At 43.3% G+C, this 18,226-nt stretch overlaps 1 protein-coding gene across 2 annotated transcripts in view; it reads right to left on the minus strand.

Moving 5' to 3' along the window:
• Positions 1-18,226, minus strand: part of vrk2 (VRK serine/threonine kinase 2) — an 80,260-nt gene that overhangs the window by 41,675 nt on the left and 20,359 nt on the right. The window contains exon 3 of one of the 2 annotated variants that reach the window (XM_074646995.1): positions 7,311-7,439. The exons of the other annotated variant lie outside the window; for it this stretch is intronic. The gene's annotated coding sequence lies outside the window, so the exon portion shown is untranslated. The remainder of the gene's footprint in view (positions 1-7,310; positions 7,440-18,226) is intronic. 2 annotated transcript variants of the gene reach the window in all.

Consider the following 18,226-nt stretch of genomic DNA (forward strand, 5'->3'; position numbering starts at 1 on the left):
GATTAATTACACCACGACTTACACACACACACACACACACACACACACACACACAACACCTAAAGTACACGCTTCATGTGCACACACACATGCATGCACACACACATGTGAGGGGAAGTAGACACCGGTGGCCTTGGCTAATAAAGACAGCATGCTAATGAGCAAGTGTAGCCCCTGTTAAAAAAAAAAAGAAAAGAAAACAGCCGCGGAGCAAATAATTCATAAAGTCATATTGCTCTGTGAGTAGAGACGTTAAGCCTCCATTAAGGGCAACAGAAAGGAAAAGCATCATGCTTCATCAACAGGAGAAGCTAAAGGGAGAAACGTGAGATCACAGACAGATTGTCATTAAGGACGTCATGTGACATCCTCGCGACATGCACACGCTCGTCATGTTTGCACTCATGCACGCATGATCACAATGACAGCAACACACACACAGAGAGAGAGAGGAGAGTAGACGTGTGGCGCCCTCACACTGTAACACAGAAGGAGAGGAGGGGAGAGAGAGAGAGAGAGAGAGACAATAATGAAAGATTAAGAGGAGGAGAAGGAGAACAAGAAGGGAGGGCTCCTCTAATAAATCAGAAAAACACGCAGCTCCCGTTTGTTTGGTGATGGACTCAGGCTGAGCTTTTATGAGTGCGCTGCGATCCTGCAGCACGCCGCATGAATACTAAATCTTTACTGTTAAATAGCCACGCTCAGCATGGCCACCGTGACGGGATGGGACTGAAGCAAGCAGTAATACACACGGGGGAAAATAACTCCACATGGATTCAAAGGAAAATGACAACTTTTAAAGGGTTAGTTCACCAAAAACTACAAAAGAAAACTCACTTTCTCACTTAAAGGAGCAGTGTGTAGGATTTAGCATCATCTAGCAGCGTGGTTGCAGATTGCAACCAACTGAATACCTCTAGAAACATGGCGGAGCACCTATGTCGATATGAAGGGCCAGCCTGTTCTCATTCCCAGGGCGTCAAATACCAAGGCTTTGTCACGGCCGCCGGCGTTCAATACCGCCGCACAAGGCACCAGCATGAGACCCACCGGGCTTTCCATTAACTACAATGTAAACCCATTTGCTTCAATAGGGAGGAGGTCGGGTGCATGGGTGGGTCAAAAAAACAAACACTGGCCTTTCACCATGGAGACCGGTGTTCGTAAACTGTGTGAAACCAGAAGTCAACGTTGATCTATTTGTCACGTAACCTTCCTAACTAAGTAGTTTTGTTGCCTAATCCTAACCAAGTTGTTTCCTGTGAAGACAGAGATTTATTTTGAAAAGACTGGAGCGGAAGTTGAAAGGTGTTGCTGGTGATTCGTAGGAAAATGCACAAAAAAAATTTGTAAAAACTTTTCCTAAGATATCGTACGAACCGTTAACGTTAACTAGATAGGTAACAAAGAAGAAATTGATTTAAAGAATTGTACGATTCATTCATTCAATGAGTTGTTTCTCTGTTACAGTAGAAAAGCCTTGAATGAGAAATAAATCTCTATGTATAAGAGGTGGCCGGCCAACACTGGTCAGATATTGCTTTGAGCGTGCACTGAAGTTAAAACATAAGACTATTCCTCCATCTTCACACATGCACGCGCACACACACACACACACACACACACACACACACACACACACACACACACACACACACACACACACACACACGCACACACGCACACACACACACACACAGACAGGGTGTTTGGTGCATCAGAATGATTGAGATTGGCCTGGCAGAGGTCCAAACCTTGTTTTGGGTTTAGCCCATGCTGAGAGAGGAGAGCAGGAGCAGAGAGTGATATACTTCATCCCGGCTCTCATTAGACAACTCGGGGAACACGTCAAACTGCAATTTGTTTCCCTTGCATCCAATAAACAGCTCATTCACCGGTCAATCAGTCACCACAGCGGCTAGTCAGATTAAACCCAGCGGAGGTTGACAGAAAGAAAAGAAAACCAGTGGAGGACGAGGTTTAGAGGAGAAACAGCTGAGACAAAGAAACAAAGACGATAATAGTATACATGTGAAATATTTGGTCCTGTTACACGAGGTAAGTGATGAGAACACCTCCTGGTAGTGTTTCATATTAACACCTTAGAACATACTGTATAATAGCACAATGCTGTTTGTAATGACAGGACGCAACAATAAACCTTTAAACTGAATGCAAAATCATAAATCATATGTTGCTAAATCTGTCAGTGTTGTATACAAGACTAGGAAACTCAGCAGGGACTACTTATTTTAAGGGAAAGCAGTTGGTGATAGTACGGCGACAAGGCACAGATAAAAATCATTGTGCAGTGGTTGCTTTCCTGAAATATTTTCAGAAGAAATACAGATAGCTCCTGTATATTTACAGTAGTGTATTTGTCCTACACAGCGGGCAACCTCTGGGTCTGAAAAGTGAAGTCAATGCAGAAGTGTCTTAAACTTGCATTCTCTCTAATAGCCAGCAGGGGGCGACTCCTCTGGTTGCAAAATTGTTTGTAAATTGATTGTATAGAAGTCTATGAGAAAATGAGCCTACTTCTCCCTTGATTTATTACCTCAGTAAACATCGTAAACATGAGTTTATGGTCTCAATCGCTAGTTTCAAGTCTTCTTCAACACAGCATGATGTTCATTCAGTAAATTATGGTCCCATTTAGAGTCAAATAGACCATAAAGCTGTATGAACATAAGTATGCTTTAGGGCGTGGCTACTTTGTGATTGACAGATCGCTACCACGGTCTGGGAGTTGTCTGTGTTTTCTTCCTACAACTTTAACCCTTTCACAGTGTGTGTTCAGTTTATGAACGTTAATTGTAACATTTTGGTCACCAAAAAATATCTTATTCAGCGTTCAGTTCTACTTAGCTCCACCCTCTTGTGTCACTTCTGGTTGCAAAAAACCAAGATGGCGACGGCCAAAATGCCAAACTCGAGGCTTCAAAACAGCAGTCCACAAACCAATGAGTGACGTCACGGTGACTACGTCCATTTCTTATATACAGTCCATGGTGGAGACCAAAACAGAGCTAAAAGGAGAGTGAATATTGTATTTGCATTTGTCAGGTGACCAGAAACACAACCCCACATGAAAGTCTGGGAGTTGTTTGTGTTTTCGTCTAACAACTTTAACCCTCTCACAGTGTGTTTTCAGCTCATGAAAGCCTAAAAACATAGCTCTACCCTCTGGTGTCACTAATGGTTTCAAAAAAACAAGATGGCAATGGCCACAAACCAAGATGGCGAAGGCCAAAATGCCGAACTCGAGGCTTCAAAATGGCAGTCCACAAACCAATGAGTGACGTCAAGGTGACTACGTCCACTTCTTATATAAGTCTATGGTCCCACACAGTGCAGGATGTTCTGTCTTCGGATGAGTACGTTATATGAACCAAATAATTATAGAGGCCAGACACACAGCCACCCGACAGTAAAGATCAAAGTAAGCGCACTACACATATGGACCGTCATCGTTTCTTGTAAAATGTCCGGTGTAATCGGTAACACCGGTGTTGTCAAGAGTTTATTAACCGGTTGGGAAGGTTTCCTCACCATCACATCCCTACTGGTATGGAGAGTTATTTTCTCCAGAACGTACGTGGTAGTTGGCCGTCGGCTGTCGTCTTCACGGTGTGTTCAAGTGAAACTTTCTGGCCAAAACACAGGCGATAGGAGGCGATGCAAGTGTCGGCCTTCATCGCCGCTGGTTCTTTGATGTCAGTTTGGTGTGTCGGGGTCTTTAACGTTTTCATCCACTTGGGCTCCTGTGTTTCCACAAGTTCATCCGTCAAGTTATCTGCTTGATCTGATACACAGAAGTCCTCATTCACTAATTAATTGTCTATCACTGTATTCATTGCATTGATTCAGTTGTACGTGAGTAGTTATTAGTTGTCTGTGTAGTTAGTAGTTCAATAAACCTGTCATTTGTAAGCAGTTGATTGTGTGGTTTGCGTGTATGAAGTATTACAGCCACTTTACGAATCACTTTACAACCTCCAGATTGACTGAATTAATTAATTGGCCATCATTTTCCCTTTACTATGGGCGGTGCCCCTCAAGGTGAATTTAATGCAAGTTAAATGATGTTATCCCGTATAAATACTGATCATTCTTGATAGCCGAAGTTCACTCTACTTCATCTTTTGTACCAATTAATGCGTTTACGATGCATATGTTTGTGTTCCTTTAGGCTTATTTATTATTGCCACATAGTTAGTAATCTTTAAGTTATTTATGCTACAGGGGATACTATTACAACTTTATCTTGTGTTTTGCAAAAGAACCAACAATTTCCAACAAGGCACACTGTGTTTTAGTGTCAAATGTTGATGTAAATCATAAAGGAATGACTTAACATCCCACAAAACTCAAACTTCAACACAAAAGCAGCTACAAAGAGACACCAGCATGTTTCCTCTGCTGTGTCTCAATTTGCATACTTACGCTTGCTATTTTGAGTGCATAAATGCGTTCACACTGAGAAGTTTGGCAAAATGCAGTGCACTCTAAGTACCTGGATGTTTAGTTTAGTTTATTAAGATCCCCATTAGCTACAGCATTGCAGCAACTATTCATTTTGGAGTCCACAAATACACTTACAATGTGACAAGACTGAAACACAGACAAGACAAGCTCCTGACAATCAGATAATCAGAAACATTTGAAGTAGTCCGTTACACTCCGGTGTTCCCAGTTATTGCAAATCATACATCATAAAAGAAGTAAGTAGCCTACATGAAAAATAGATCATTTTTTTCACCGTCTCCAATTAAAAGATGCTGTTTTACTAAAATATTGATTCAAATTTCACTGTTTTCTTGTGCGATATGTCTAGGTACCAAATTCCATTCATGCATAGCTCGGTACATGACCGTTCGTTTGATGTTGTACTCAAAACAGTCAAAACGTTGACTGTGGAACGCTGGACACTTCTCACCCTCAACGGTCGCCATCTTTGCTACGTGGTGGAAGGGGAGGAGCCAACAACCTTTTTCAAACTCGTGAAAATGGCGGGCGAGGAAGCTGCAGCGGTTGCGATTGAAACTGCGAACACTTAACTATACAAATTGAAGTTATCCACGTGTTTTTTTTTCACTAAGTACCACTATACTGTAGTCGGATAGAAGCCATTATTGGGTTAATTTATCTGTGTGAATTAAATTACTGATGATACGGCGTGATGTCCACCAGCTGTGTGCGATTTGAGGCAACACTATCCTCGGGCTGTCGCAATAACCGCAATATTGCAATACCGCGCTATTGACAAGCCAATCGCAGGGGATGGCAGGCAACCGCCACAACCTCTATGTTCACATTTTTTCTTTTTTAAATTCTTTGCAACGGGAGCACCGCATATTTTGCATATAAGTACTCTACCCTGTGCCGGCATTTTTACCTCCGTGGATATTCCATATCATAGCAACCAGACGCAACCAAAGCGTCTCAGCTGAAAAAAAAACACTGCAAGTATTTAAATAGTTTTAAAACTGTCATCTTTGTCATTTAAAAACCAACAATATACCTAATAATAGCTTAACAATAAAGCTTATTTATAAAGCACTAAAAATCATGATAAATGAAGTAATTAGCAAAAAAATGGCAATAATACCGAATATCGTACTGTTGAGCCAACCATTATCACTACAGGGGGAATTCCTTCATCGCAATTGCTCTACACTGTCACACACTATGCAAGTAAGTACGTAGTGTGCACAGTGTACTACACGGAAGCGTATTAACGGAAGTATCCGAATGGAAGCACAGCTCTATTCTCATATGACAAGTAAGGTGTGCAATATGTGTGAAAAGGAGGTATTTTGAGTTTGTGTGTGTGTGTGTGTGTGTGTGTGTGTGTGTGTGTGTGTGTGTGTGTGTGTGTGTGAAAACAACCATACCAGTGCAACATGGAGGTCACATGAATGAATGAATGTGTCACTGCATTTCTGTATGTGTTTGCTTGTATGTACATGTGCATAATTCTATCTGTGTTTTGTGCAAGTGTGTGTGTGTGTATATGCATGTGTGTGTGTGTGTGTGTGTGTGTGTGTGTGTGACGGCTGTTGTCCTTGTCAGAACACCTGCTGTCTCCTCCCCTCCTCTCTCTTCTCCGTCCTTTATTCCGACACTTCATCATTCACACACACACACACACACACACACACACACACACACACACACACACACACACACACACCCTATAAAAAGATCCTATACACCCTTGGAACCACAAATGCATGTAATTCTGCATACATATATGCACACACACTGTAGTGGACTTCCCTTGTTGTCACTACTGTATATAGTCACCATACCATACATTGTCACATCAAAAACAAACACACCAAAGACACACACTCTCACACACACACACACACACACACACACACTCTCACACACACACACCCAGCTAAACCTGCAGCGCTCTCTACCGTCTCCCTGTATTTCCTCTTCTTGTGCGAGCTTCTTTCATCCCCTTTTCCCCCATTTTTCCACCTTTCCGCCTCTCTCCCACTCCCCCTCCATCTTTCTCTTTTGCTCCTCCACTCCTCCATCCATCCCTCCGTCTCCCTCCCTCTCTCATTACCTTAATTAGATCCAGCAGATGAACATCGTCTAGTCTGTTGGGGAGGAGGCGAGGCCTCGGTGATGCAATAAGGCTCATTTGCATCGGCAAAGTTAATTGCGGGAGCGGAGCAGGTGTATGGCAATAATGATCATCACACATGACACTCACCTGTGACCGCCGGCGTACGTGACACACACACACACACATATATATACACACACACTGTGCACGTAGCCACGTGTTCAGCAACGTGCATAGGTTTTAAACATGCACACACACATGCACCAGGAAATGAGAGACACACACATTCACGCGCACGTACGCAATCATCTCTTGTCACGAAGTTTTTTATTTCCTAACTAATCCCCAAGTTCCTTCTGGTAATATCTATTGGAAGATGGCCACAGACATTCATATTCCAATGACACCCAGTAGGCGAGTGAAATATCAGTAAAATATGACGAGCACATTCTCATGCAATAAAAAATAGTGAGAATAAGTCTGCTCTGTGTGTGTGTGTGTGTGGTAAAATGAGGCAGCAGGGACACAAACAAGGTGGTGTTGGACGGAGATCAAAAACATGAAAGAGAACTGTATTTTAAACAGAGTACTGTGTATTTGTGCTGCACATCCCAGAGATTAGCTGTCAGTTAGCATGGATGTCGAATTATAACCCGTTTACTGGAATTGTGGCAGAAAGTTCAGCGGAGCAGGAGTCTAAGGGCCCTTTCACACATACCTCGTTTTTTTTACAAACAGCTGAACCTTGGTCCAACGAAAAGAGGTGGTCTCGGTCCGTATCAAACTGGTGTGGATGGTTCAGACTTTCGGACCAATTACAGGAAGTTCTGGAAAGCTACCGTCAGAACTGGAGAAAAGGAAAAACAACAAAACAGAACTAGAATGGCACTTGGAGAGCACAAACCTCCGCCAAGGTGCCTGACTTTAACGGTGTGTTTCCGTGTAGCGTATCGGCAGATGTCTCTCTCATTCAGCAGCCTTGTTATGTCTGTATGACGTTACACTACGTTGTCTGTCATCCCGTCATCTACCGTTTTTTTCTTTCTCACCGCGGACGGCCAGCAGCTCCCGCCACACCTCGGATCCTTGCCACACATCCACACACGTATCTCTCTGCTCTCAGATGGAGGAAGAAGGCGGGGTCACGCGTCATCAACGCGTCATCAACGCGTCATCAACGCGTCATCAACGCGTCATCAGTTACACTGCGCATGTGTTATACCCAGAGGTCTTAATGCTCAGGCTGATCGAAATCCTTTTTAAGGATTCCGATTGCCAAGGGGCACGACAAAGCGTCAGTATGTGACGAGTTGGATGTGCGCCTGTCTATCAATCTATGGAAAGTATAAGGAGACGCAGCTCACTTAGGTGATGACGACGGTACGTAGTGAAACTAAAACTTACCGGACATACAATTATTATTTATTATTTATTATACAGTTTAACAAAAAGGCAAACTTTGGTTCAGACTTTCAGGTGTGAAAAGGCCCTATGATGCCTTATTGGATGGTTGGTGAATTTAAGTAGCACTCACTAGTCAGTCACAATAGCTCAATTCACAGATTATTCAAGTTTCTTCTTAACTATCTGCAAACTATGTCTCGTTGTTGGAGCAGGGTGCTTTTACAGGTGATCACTGTAAGTCACAGGGTTGAATTATAAGTAGATGAAATAAACACCTCGCGCTGACACAGGAACAGCACTCTACAGCCTGTAAAACACCACTAACGTCATTGTTTTGGCCTGCTGAGAGTTCCAGTCTGCTGCTGGCCGCTCAGCATCAAGCATCGCTGTCAAGAAAGGAAACTTGATGGGGTTGTCGTCACCGTCTGACCTGAATAATTTATAGACCTTGAAGTGAGGATCACACGTCTTGTGTTGCCAGGTTGAGGGCTTGGCGATGTGGCTCACACTTGTGTGTTGCCAGGTTGGGTGGACAGGGTGGTGGTGGTGACGGTTGCACCTTCACTAACAGTGTAAGATGGATTTCGCTGTGCATATTTAACACTACTGGATTCAACACTGTTCCAGTCCATATTTAGATGCACTGAGGTGTGGCATCACTCACACTTAAGAAGCAGTTTATACTTCAACAGGAACATATGAGCCGCTAATTCTACTGATAATGTGCTCTAGGTCATCTCCATGCTAATGTGGATATATTTAAACTTAGTGTCTGCACCGTATCACCGAAACTACAAAAACCTAAGGAATCCATTGGTACCAACCATGCTCCAAATTACCCACGAGTCTCCCCTTTACAGACATGCCCACTTTATGATAATCACATGCAGTTTTGGGGCAAGTCATAGTCAAGTCAGCACACTGACACACTGACAGCTGCTGTTGCCTGTTGGGCTGCAGTTTGCCACGTTATGATCTGAGCATATTTAAAAATGTGTGATTTAATTTGCGATTAATTAATTAAATATTTGAATCGACTGACAGCTCTAATTTTAACCCAAACCACGATCTTTTCCTAAACCTAAACAAGTAGTTTTGTTGCATAAGTAAACCTACAAACTGAGTAAACCTACAGTGGAAGTTTATTTTGAAAAGAGATTGTATGCATGTAACAAGCAGAAACTGACACGCCGTCCCTGACACGTCCAAAACTGACGCTTGAGGGCTACCTAGAGCGCCATAGCTTGAAGCGTAGGGCCACTGACATCGGGATTTGACGAGTTGGGGCTGAGAATGTGTTGCAAGAGAGCTGATCTCATGTGCCGAAATTTTCTTTTTTTTAAAAGCCTTCAAAATCCAGTCCAAATAAACCAAACCATATGCAAAACTACATTTCTTGTTTTCCACTAAAGAGACATGTGTGCTCGGACTACATTCATGTTTAGTTGTTTTGCAATGCGTAAAACAACATTTCATATTTGTATTCTCATATTTTTTTCATAGCCTATAGCATGTCAGGTTGTGTGGTGGTGTTGTTGTATATCTACTTGGATCGAATAGCTGATCACGATGTCGGCCTTGCACTGTTAGTACCGTGCGCTGAATGGGAGCCACTATATTGTTATAGGATAGGACTTATTTGCAATGCAACACTTCTTTCTAAGTCAAGGCTTACTAACATTTCAGGGCCTTGTTTGAAGCGCTCTCTATTCATGTCTGCAGTCTCTTATGAGAGGAAAGTTTGCCGTTCACACAAAAAAACACTAATTTCAAAAGTGTCATCCTTTCAGCACAAAAAAAGCCGAGCTACACGACTGTATACCCCAAAAATACAGCAGCGGGCCCGCGTTGTGTTGCAGTCGAGGCGTTATGGAGGGGAAGCGAGGCAGAGCGGAGCTGCTGCTGCTGCAGCCCGGTTGGTTTTAAGTGTGAGAATTTGAGGATTGACAAAGTGAAAATGTGATGATCACGCCAGATGGCGAGTTTTCCATGTCACTTCAAAGAGGCAGGGACGACGCTTTGTAGGCATTCTGCCGACTGCGTCTCTTTTCATGTGAGGGTCAGAGGATCAGCGATGCTCTGTCTGAGCCTCTTCATTAGACTCCATTTCATTCATTATAGATTGAGGTTTTAATTGTCTCTAGGTACTGTACACATATTGCATTTCTGGTGGAGTTTTGCTTTGCGTCAACACTTTGCTTGGGAGACAAATGGTGGGATTTTATTTGAAAAAGTCTTTGCACGACCAAGGACTTTTCCCACTAGTTGGTGTGGCATCTGGTGAGTTAAACAAACTGAGAAAGTGTTTGCTTTTTTTTTTTTGAGAAAGAACAATTGACAGCCTGCTGATTGTTACACTAACAGTCCGGTACGGCTGTGTGGGCATTTCTGTCACATTATGAACTTGCAATGTCAAAAGACCACTACTATACACACATACCTTGTCTAGCATTGTTAGTTTGACAGTCTTGCCTCTGGATCTGTGAAACACAGAGGAGTCTCTGTTGGCTATTTATTTTAGTTTTTATTTCTTTGCAGTATAGTACACACACAAAAAAACACCATAAAAGTGAAAAAAGAGAAGGAGATTGAATATGAAGTCTCCTCCTCGCCTTATGTTGACCCATCAGTCAAACAGAGGAAAATAATTTGCCTGAGAAGAACCGCAGAAACCGCAAGTAAACAAGCGCTTCCTCCTTTAAATGCATTATTTATGGAAAATAGGAGAGGGAGGAGGTGGTGGAGTGTACAGGGGGGGGAAGCGGAGTTGTGTGTGCAGTATTGTCTATGATGTCCTTTGTGTATTATTCATGACTGTTGCAGCGTCCCTGTCTGGTTAACATACTGTATCTCTGCGTACGAGACTCAGTGTCAGTGTCCACTTGGTGATAGTCCACATCCAGGCCTCCTCACTGAGAGTATCGATCGATGCAAATAGAAATATCAAACAGCATCATATTCATCGTATGTCAGATGGACAATGTGCTGATTGGACAATATAGGATTTTTGAGGATTCAAAAGCAAATATTGGTCCAGTACATCAGAAATCCCGAAACATGTATCACTCTACCTGTACTTCCTGACTTAACCTTTTCCTATCTTTTTTTTAAAATATGTTTTTGTTTTTTGCAATGTGCGGTGTAAATGTGTAGGACTCAACAACTTGTGCTGCTTAAAGGGTTAGTCTGCCAAAATTAGAGTTGTCAGGGTGTGGCAGTGCAGCCCATTCACACGTATGGCAAGGCATATGAATGACACGATAATGCGCAAGACTAAAATTTAGCATGCAATAATAATGCCGTTCTTGCTTTTGCAGTGTCATTTCTACTCCATGTAGTCTGTACTGACTGCAATGTAAACGCATCCACTTAAAAATGCTACGGTCAGAGCTAGTGACGTAGAATAAGAAGTGCTTACAGCGAGTGGGTGGGGAGGTGAATGGGTCCAACAAACACAGGACTTTCAACCGGAAGACCTTTTTTTTGTTTTGTAAGTTACATTAGTGTCATTTGTGACGCGTTTCTCTGTGCGTATTTTACTTAGTTACGTACTTATTTTAAAGCCAATCATGACGTTTTTCATAAACCTAAGTTAGTGGTTTTGTTGCGTTGTGTACAAATGACACGCAAAAAGGCAAAAATGTATCCTTATGACAAGTGTGATGTCCGAGTAATGTCCTGCTATTTATACGCATTCCCATGAGCCTGGGTTGGACCGTGAGTGTAAATTTTCTTAATTTTGTAATCAGCGTAACTGAGTCCGTTTTCACACCTGTATTTCGGTTCATTTGGTCCGGAGGTTCATTGTTGCATTTTAGTTCTGGTCCGGTTCCTGTTCACTCTGACGGTTTACAAACAAAGAGGAGTAAAGCCAAATTCACACCAGGCAGGGGCAAAGTGCGATGCCACGATAATTATATTTTTCTGCGGCCGGGAGGCGTATTCATGAGTTTCAGGCGGGAAGAAATTCTTGGGGATCTTTTCATTGATGCATGGCAGCTCGCCGCACAAAAATCCAAAACACAGCTAAACAACGCTAAACACTGGAAAAACAAAACCACTTGGAAAAAACAAGCTGGAACTCTGAGCACAAGGTACGAACTGGCAATGAAACAGGGGAAACACACGGACTAAATACACCAATGGAAGGAGGGACAGGTGAAACAAAGTAAAACAAGAGATGACCGTGAGGTGCGTACAACTAAATAAAACAGTTAACACTAAACATGAATGACAGAATGAAAGAAACAAGGAAAAAAACATAACAGAAAAACCCATGGAAATAGCAGGAGGAGAAGAACTGGAGGTTTAGAGAGGTTCAGAGCAAGTGTGTCCATAACAAAAAAATCAACTACAGCATTTTTACTATTCAGTATAACGTAGTATAATAATAGTGTACCGTGTCCACTTCTGCATCTCAGAATACTGATTAACTCCAACTCTCAGGGGTCAAAGATGTCAAATTACAACCTTTAGATAATGAGGTTTGTCATTTAAAAAGCTAAAATGTGCTTATAGCATAACGTCAGAGCAATGGTCAGGGTTGTAGATCTGATGTTGGTATCTGACCTGATATGCAGTCCCCTAACTGAGCGTCTCCAGTTAAACCCTCTCAGGTTTAGGCCCGTCTAATCCTCTCTGTAAAGCCCGAGTCATTTGGTTGGAGCCGGAGGAGGAGGACGTTATTTTTGGAGGTGTACATTGGTTTGCTTCTTTGGGCTTTTAGGTAAAGTCACAGGGGCTATGTGCTGCAGACTGAGAGGCGAACCAGCAGTAGCAGGCATTAGCTGTGTTTGCACAGCTGTTAAAGTAATGCTACCTCATTCCTCCGCTCCGGAGGCAGGGCCTGCAAGATGCAAAGATGATAGCACATTGTCCTCCCGGAGCTCTCGTTACTTCAGTCCTTCCATTTCTTTTTTCTCTGTGTATTTGGCTTATTTTAGCTGTGGCATTCTTCCTCAATCATTTACTTTTGCTAAAGGACTACTTTTAGCACTCCAACTTTTCCTCTGCTTTTCGTCGCTCTATCCGCGGTACAGGACCTGCCAATGACACGACTCCTCTGGTTGCAAAAAGAAGTCTGATTGTATAGAACCCCAGTAAACATTGTAAACATGAGTTTATGGTCTCAATCGCTAGTTTCAAGTCTTCTTCAATACAGCATGATGTTAATAAATTATGGTCCCATTTGGAGTCAAATAGACCATAAAGCAGGGGATGATTTAGGGCGTGGCTACCTTGTGATTGACAGGTTGCTACCACGGCGTTGTCCAGTCTGGGAGTTGTCCGTGTTTTCGTCTTACAACTTAAACCATTTCACAGTGTGTTTTCAGTTCATGGAAGTTTATTGTAACATTTTGGTCGCCAAAAAAATTATTATTCAACGTTCAGTTGTACTTAGTTCCACCCTCTCATGACATTTCTGGTTGCAAAAAAACAAGATGGCGACGGCCAAATGCCGAACTCAAGGCTTCAAAACAGCAGTCCACAAAGCAATGGGCGACGTCACGGTGACTACGTCCACTTCTTATTTGCAGTTTATGGTGGAGACCCAACCAGAGCTGAAAGGAGAGTGAAATTTTGACTTAATTCGCCAGGTGAACGGAAACACAACTCCACATGAGAGCTAATTTTGCAAGTTCGGTTGGTCTGCAGGATTTTATATAGCCAATTGTTCGCTAAAACGGTTGACATAACTTTAAGGATGTTGTGTTTTCAACTTGTTTTGCTTTGCCAAGTAGCCAAAAAACATATACTGCAGCTTTAAGTACATTTTAAAGGTCAAGTGTGTAGGATATGGATATAGCGGTGAGGTTGCAGATTGCAATCAACTGAAGCCTCTCCCATGTGCCTATCTATTATCTTATCTACTAGTTGTTGCTGTAAAAAGATTATATTTCTTGTTATGTTACCTGCCCAAAAAGAGGCGATTGAAGCCTTCTTCCTTTCATTTGGAAACTAAATAACACTGGGTTGTCCAAGTGTTGCACGGTCTTGTTATAATTTAGAGAATATAATCAAAGCAGTCGCCAGTATGCAGTCCACAGAATGACTTCTTTCTACCTTTTCTCATTAAAGTAGAGCTAATATTCCAACCAGAGAAATAAATTAGCTTACTGTGGACGACGACTGCAAAATATGAGATAGTTATATAGATTTGAGAAATTTATAGGTACAAAATAGTTTTTTTTTTATCCTTTGGTAAGTGTAGGACCACTGAAATTGAAATTGTAAATTATGGAGAAACTATTACAGCCATATATTGTTCAGTACAAAGCCCCCTCTTATAATCTACACCGCTCTTTGCATAGACTACTTTAAAGGGGGGGAATATCCCTCACTAACTGACTTTTTAACTGGCTTTCTTCCTGATGTCTATGACATGGAAGTTGGCTCTCTGCACGGTCTGACACCGTCTGTTTTAGCTAATCTGGCTCTGTACCGGCGCACTAATGAGAGATTGGGACATCGACACCGGGTTCAGAGTGTGCAATGACTCATAGAGAAAAATGGCCCATCATGAGAGCCGTTACTGCTCCCGTTCCGCCTTTGAGCCAGAGAGTTTAGTTTTTCTCATTAAATGAATAACATCACAGTATTACCCTGTTCAGAGGTGTTATAAAATCTTATATTTCCCAAAGCTGCTGAAATAAAAGGACTCGCTGTCAAATTTCGGTCCACTCCAGCTCGTACTGTAACCAAGAGGGTGACATAGCCAGCCAGGAAAGATTGAGATGAGCAGGACAAAAAAAAAAAGAAAAAAGGGGGGGTTGATAGAAACAGATCGGTGTGCTAATGCTAATTTCCTCGCGTTCTTCCCCGTTGATTGGGGGATAAACAGGAAGCGTTGTGGTAAATTCCGCCTGAAGAGTGTGATTGCTGACAGGCCTGACCTCTGCGCTCTCGCCATGTTTCCCCATAACTCACAATTAACGCTGACATTAGAGCATCCCCAGAGGCCCGTCCGGATTTATTTCCCTGCCCGCCAGAAAACCGGGCAGCGGCAGCGAGGCCCCTGGACCCGAGCCCAGTTCTATGATTTAGCTGGAGACAGAGTGATGGCGAGAGGAGAGGGTGGAGGGAGGTGGTGGAGGAGATGAGGGGGTAGAGGGGTACCCTGAGCACACTTTGGGGGTTTAGGGCTGTTATGGATATGGCTCTGGTAATTACTCAGCGCTTGTTATTGCCCACGCTACCACACCTGCGCCCGGCAAAATGCCGGTACAGCGCCGGAAGGCGTTCCGACAACATCTGAAGAATGTCACGGATGGCATCGAGCTCAGTTAGAGTATGGATATAAACACAAACGTGAAGGAAAAAAATCTTTTAAATGACTTTGTAATCACACGCGCTTACTGTAACAGTCGGTGGCGTTGCATTGTCATGTGTTATTTTGGACGGGCGAGTTTTGGCGCGGCCCTTTTATTTGGGAAAAATAAACGAGCACCTGTTCTTCGACGTGTCAAATTCAATCTCACGGCTCGTTAGCGGGGCCCCTGCCCAATAACCCAGCTTTAGCACTGCTTTGGCTCCTAATTCCCATCTCTGGGCTGTCACACAGTGTCATCGCCACAGTCATTCATGTTTTTATTCATTTCACATTTCATCATTTATTTATCGCCCAGCCCGGCTGGCACACTAACACCAGGACCTCGGACAGGGAGGAACTGACAGAAGACAACATTATTTCTCTGGAAAACTAGCTGACCACTGACAGTGAAGGCAGCAGCCGCGGAGGAGAAGCAACATCGCTTTTTATAAGGATTTCTCATTTTCCTAGTAGCCTCCCACAACTGTGAGACCGTTCTAAATGTGTCGGTACGTTAGGCATCGTCATGATCCGTGCAGACGCCGTCAGTGTCCTGGATCTGATTTCATTCCATACTAGTATGATGATTAGATTTTAGCTTGATTGGTAGCATGGTGTGGTCTAAACAAGTTGATATGAACGAAACAAGAGTCTACAGTCACACTAGCGGCTCTGTGAGGCTGGAATGGTCATTGTAAAGAAAACCAAACTGTTAGACAAAAGTTGAGGTCTCAAATTTGTTTTTGATCTTAAGCACTTGTGGTGGGGCCGTCCCGAAATTTGGGCTTCAAAGCTTCGGTGAGAAGTATTTGAAGTTATTCGAAGCTTCGCGGAGCAGCGTGGCGCAGCAGGCTGACATGTTCTTCTGACTGTCTGTCTCCATCTCCCTTGTTTCAGTGCCGCAAAACTGTTAACACACGTATCTCTACACACAACAAACATGATATCCGGTGAACATATGTGATGTATGTTGAACATGAATAATGAATAATGTTGTGGGATTATTCCGTATTTCATGAGCTATTTTGGGATTTATACATTATTATTACATATTTATATATTTAAAAAAAAATCCATAAGCATTCGAATAGTGCTTTGGAGGTCAAATACCATGGCAACGGTCATCAAAGCTTCGAAGCATTTGGGTCAGCCCTAACTTGTGGTCAATAATTTGGGATTTGGCGGCATCTAGTGGTGAGGTAAGCAACCAACTGGGTACCCCTCCGCTCACTCCTCCCTTTCCAAGACTACGGTTCGCTTAGAGGCCATCCTTACCATGATAACACTACTTTAGGAGATGGCGGCTGGCGGTAACGGTTCTGCACTCTGCGGCTCACGTTACTGCAGTTTCACAAGCATGTCGGAGAACTATGGTGGCCCTCAGGTAACGTAAAAACATGAAAGTTTCTCTCTAGAGGCAGAGTTTGGTTTGTCCGTTCTGGGCTACTGTAGAAACATGGCGGAGCAACATGGCGGACTCCGTGAAGAGGACCCGCTCCCTATGTAGATATGAAGGGCTCATCTTACTCTAACGAAAACACAGTTCTTATTTTCTGGTGATTTTACACCAATGAAAACATAGTTATGAATATATAACCTATATCAAAGTGGTTTATCGTGTTGTGAGCATGAACGTGTTAAGAGATGTGCGTGACAGGCAGAAATTATTTACAGTAAGTGTGGTACTGGTTGTCCTTTCTGTACAGTTTAAACATCATCAGTGTTTTCATCAATGTTTACTGCTCTTAGTCTAGCGTGTTAGCATGCTAACCTAATTTTTTACTTACAATTTATAATCCCTCCACAAAGGGTTCCTTATTAGGAAGTGGTACCAAAGAGGTAGATAAGATTTATTCCCTTCCACCTTCTTATATGTGGGTCAATAAGACAAAACAACATCGGGTACAGAAACAGTTAATATACAGAGAGCACTGTATGACTGTATACAGCACGTGGGCTCCAAACTCAGCCTGCAGGGTGTTCATATAGTTTCAAGCATACAGGATGTGTAAACATATGCTTATATAGTGTTGAATAAAAGTCTCCTTCGCGGCCTGTTCCTGTGTGCGGCGGTTTACGTTGGATGTCTGAGTGTTAGAAGGGAAGCAGATGCCCTTTACTCCCCCTCCCCTCCTTCCTAACCACCTCCCACCAGGTAACAGAGCTGTCACCCTGCTCTTAACCAGATCTGAAAGCATTAACACCCTCGCCCTGTGTGCTCTCTCCCACGGGAACCCGGGCCACGGGCGACAGCAGCGTTGCCCTCCAACCGCCGTGCCCCCGCCAGCGCTGGCACACGAGGATCGGCGCGGCGCGGTGCGGCGGGGCCGCGTGGCGCGGGCTCGCACGCGTTGGCAGCCGTGCCCAAAGTCACTCGGCAGGCCCTGGCGTGGAGCCAGTCAGTTGAGCCCAGGCCAAAAATAAAAAAGACAGCCAGAGAGGAGGGGAGGGAACAGGGGACGGATGAAGAGAGGGAAAAGTAGAGGAGCATTTTCTCTTTCAGTTAGCCGTCCAACTGTTTCCTCCCTCTTCTTCTAATTGACAGAATAAATGCACTTGCCATTGTGGGGCATCACAGAAATGAGTTTTGGCGCCTGTAGAGACATCAGAGGGGAAAAGTTGGCTGCGAGAGCACAAATCAAGGGTCAACTGCTCCGGTGCATCCCACGATTCTTTCATTTACATAACTCTACAACTACAACGCAGGTGTTTTACTCAATGAGTTACTGTGAGCTTAATGTATGTGGTGGTATTTCTGATCACTTCTGGCAGCGTTTCCTTACCGTCTCTGATCTATGACCCAACTGTCTCAAACACCAACAATTAGACATGAGTCACATAGTCATAAATTACATAGTATGGCTGCAGTTTATGATGGCTGATGAATGTGGATAAGTCATGTTTGGCCGACACCTGATTTA

The sequence above is a fragment of the Sebastes fasciatus genome, chromosome 9 (assembly GCF_043250625.1).
Source record: "Sebastes fasciatus isolate fSebFas1 chromosome 9, fSebFas1.pri, whole genome shotgun sequence".
Classification (NCBI taxonomy): Eukaryota; Metazoa; Chordata; class Actinopteri; order Perciformes; family Sebastidae; genus Sebastes; species Sebastes fasciatus.